Source organism: Octopus bimaculoides, chromosome 4 (genome assembly GCF_001194135.2).
Source record: "Octopus bimaculoides isolate UCB-OBI-ISO-001 chromosome 4, ASM119413v2, whole genome shotgun sequence".
Taxonomy (NCBI): domain Eukaryota; kingdom Metazoa; phylum Mollusca; class Cephalopoda; order Octopoda; family Octopodidae; genus Octopus; species Octopus bimaculoides.
In genome coordinates this window covers 144,557,188-144,561,134 of record NC_068984.1, presented here as the reverse complement: position 1 = coordinate 144,561,134, position 3,947 = coordinate 144,557,188, and positions in this window count along the sequence as shown.

Below are 3,947 nucleotides of genomic sequence, written 5' to 3'. Positions count from 1 at the left end.
ACCGGAATGGAATATTTCAAAGATAACTCTTCAACTCATTGACAAGTGGCTTTATGTGTAATTAATCCTGGTAAACGATGGTTGTAGATCGTGTGATGTTATTCTCTGTGACGATGACGGTTGCGGTGATGACGATGATGATGATGACAGGTGATGATGATGTGGTGGTGGTGGTGGTGATGGTGGTAGTGGTGGCAGCTGCTGCTGCTGCTGTTGTTGTTGTTGTTGATGATGATGATGACGGTGATTGTAATTCTGGTGGTGGTGGTGGTGGTGGTGCTGCTGCTGCTTGGTGATGATGTTAACAGTGATGTAAGTGGTGGTGGTGGTGATGATCATGATGATGATGACGATGATGATGACGATGATGATCATGATGATGATGGTAGTGACGATGATGATGATGATGATGATGATGCTGCTGCCAGTGTGTTCTGATATTTTCCATTACGTTGTCTCTGATGTTGTTTATGCCGTGTGCTGTTATCCTTGGTAATGTCTCGGATGGTATTTATGATGCGGTTCTGACATCAACCATGCAATACTCCAACCTTTACTGAGCCTGCCCTGTCACCAATGAGGGAGCCTTCATGCAAATCACACAACCTGGAAGTAATGGCAGCCAAGTCGTCCTCAAACTGCCCCTACTCACTTTGAACAGCAGAGAATATTGGAAAGTGTATGCGACCTTACATATATCACCTGGGAACAAAAAAAAGTAAATGGCAGATGGACTGATCATGGCTATTATTGTCTTTGATTGTTGTGAACCGGAACTGATCTGGATCTAAACAACAACAACAACAACAACATTAACAACATTAACAATATAGTAATGCCTCACTTTATGAGGACCTGTTTTACGAGACACACAGTTTACAAGTTTTATTTGATAATAAATGTAAAAATGCCTATGGGCATATGGCATAGTGGTTAAGAGCATTAGCTGCTAACCCCAAGATTCTGAGTTCGATTCCAGGCAGTGACCTGAATAATAATAATAATAATGATAATAAAAATAATAATAATAATAATAATAATAATAATATCGGAAAAATACTTAGGAGTGAGAACCTAGGTTCGAAATTCCCCCAGGACACCTGATGAAGGCTGGAGAGTACATCAGCCAAAACGTGTTAACAACACACAAGATGAGGACAAATATCTGTCAAATGTAAATAATGTGTAAAAAGATTAAACAACCATTTTGTGTGTGTGGCAATGTTGCAACATGTGGCAATGTTGCAACATGTGGCAATATTGCAACATGTGGCAATGCTGGTTCTGATGTGTCTACACAGCAATGGAGTAAAATGATGACACAAAATTTCATTGCTAACATGGAAAATTATTGGTCTGCTTTAGAAGTTTTCACTTTATGAGCGATCTCTGGGAACAAAGTCATCATCATCATCATCATCATCATCATCATCATCATCATCATCATCATCATTGTTTAACGTCTGCTTTCCATGCTGGCATGGGTTGGACGATTTGACTGAGGACTGGCGAACCAGATGGCTGCACCAGGCTCCAATCTGATCTGGCAGAGTTTCTACAGCTGGATGCCCTTCCTAACACCAATCACTCCAAGAGTGTAGTGGGTGCTTTTACATGCCACTGGCACAAGGGCCAGTCAGGTGGTACTGGCAACGGCCACCTTCAAATGCTGTTTTTTACATGCCACCTGCACGGGAGCCAGTCCAGCGGTACTGGCAACGACCACGCTTGAATGTTGTTTTTTACATGCCACCGGCACATGTGCCGGTAAGGCAACGCTGGCAACGATCACACTCAAATGGTGCTTTTTACGTCTCACCAGCATGGGAGCCACTCCGCGGCTCTGGCAATGATCACTGGGACTGAACCCGGAACCATGTGGCTGGTAAGCAAGCTACTTACCACACAGCCACTCCGGCGCCTATATATATATATATATATATATATGTATATTATATTAATTTGCTTGTACAGCTGGTATTCGGCTGGTATTTCAATAGTACTATCGCTCTCATATTTACTTATATATATATATCATCATCATCGTTTAATATATATATATAAGTAAATATGAGAGCGATAGTACTATTGAAATACCAGCCGAATACCAGCTGTACAAGCAAATTAATATAATATATATATATATATATATATATATATATATATGGAGAAAGTAAGAGAGAGAGAGAGAGAGAGAGAGAGAGAAGAGTAAAAGCTTTTCTGGCTGTAAAAATCAATATCTTGTCAATGTAGTTACTGTCCTATGAAGAAAAGGAAGTAGGTTCAAGTGGAGTCTAAAAGAGTGAATGGAAAGCAGAGAGAGATTGATGGAGGATTAGATAAGGAAGACAGATGCAATGGGGGGAGAGAGAGAGGTAGGTGGTTGCTAGGGTCGGTTAGTGATGTCTGGGAATGTGGATGGAACACTTACAGTTGAGTGTCTTGTTGAAGGAATCTATCTAATCCATAATCAATAACTGATCATATTTGTGATATGGGGGCTTTCATTCATGATCTGATATTTTTGGTAGTTTTGAACGGTGAGGCAAAGTCTGATGCAGTCGGGTAGTGATGGGGATGGTGAATGGTATGATGGTATGATAGCTTGGCAGTATGGTGTTGGTGGTGTTGCTGTAGAATGGTGGTGTTTGGTGTAGAATGGAATGGGATGGTTGTGGAGAGGTATAATGGTATGGAGATACCGTTTGGTGTTGGTGTGGAGATGGTGATGGTTTGAAATGGCAGAGAGATGGTATGGCCTGGTGGTGAAATGGTTTGGCATGGCAGAGATGTTGTTTGGTTCAGTGGTGATGGTGCTAACCATTCAGCTGTTCAATGATTTCTTGTCACAATGACTTATTGATGGAGATATTGTCGCTATGGTGGGGAGGGCAGTGGGGATAAGAAAGATGAAGGGGAGGGCGAAAAAGAAGGATGAGATGATGTAGGATGAGAGAGAAAGTGAAAGGGAAAAATTAGAAAAAGAAAGAGAGCCAACTCCATGGAAAATGTACAGAAATATTTATAGGTACAGGAGTGGCTGTGTGGTAAGAAGCTTGCTTCCCAACCACATGGTTCTGGGTTCAGTCCCACTACATGGCACCTTGGGCAAGTGTCTTCTACTATAGCCTCAGGCTGACCAAAGCCTACTGAGTGGATTTGGTAGACAGAAACTGAAAGAATCCCGTCGTATATGTATATATATATATATATATATATATATAGCCACAGGAGTGGCTGTGTGATAAGAAGTTGCTTACCAATCACATGGTTCTGCGTTCAGTCCCACTGTGTGGCACCTTGGGCAAGTGTCTTCTACTAGAGCCTCAGGCCAACCAAGGCCTTGTGAGTGGATCTGGTAGATGGAAACTGAAAGAAACCCATCATATATGTATGTATGTATGTGTGTGTGTGTCTTTGTGTCTGTTTGTCCCCCACCACCATCGCTTGACAACTGATGTTGGTGTGTTTACATCCCTGTAACATAGCGGTTCAACAAAAGTGACCGATAGAATAAGTACTAGGCTTACGAAGAATAAGTGCTGGTGTCAATTTGTTTGACTAAAGGCAGTGCTCCAGCATGGCCGCAGTCAAATGACTGAAACGTATAAAAGAGTAAAAGAATATAAGGTGGTGGAGTTGGTAGAACTGTTAGCATGCTGAGCAGAGAGTGTAGTGGGTGCTTTTACGTGTCACCGGCACGAAGGCCAGTCAGGCGGTACTGGCAATGGCCATGCTCAAAATGGTGTATTTTATGTGCCACCCGCACAAGAGCCAGTCCAGGGGCACTGGCAACGATCTCGCTCAAAAATCCTTACACATGTCACAGGCACAAGTGCCAGAAAGGCGACGCTGGGCACAGGTGCCATCACAATTTCGCTTTCGCTTGCCCCAATAAGTCTTCGCAAGCTGAGTTTTGTGTCCAATGAAGGAGACGACGTTGGCAT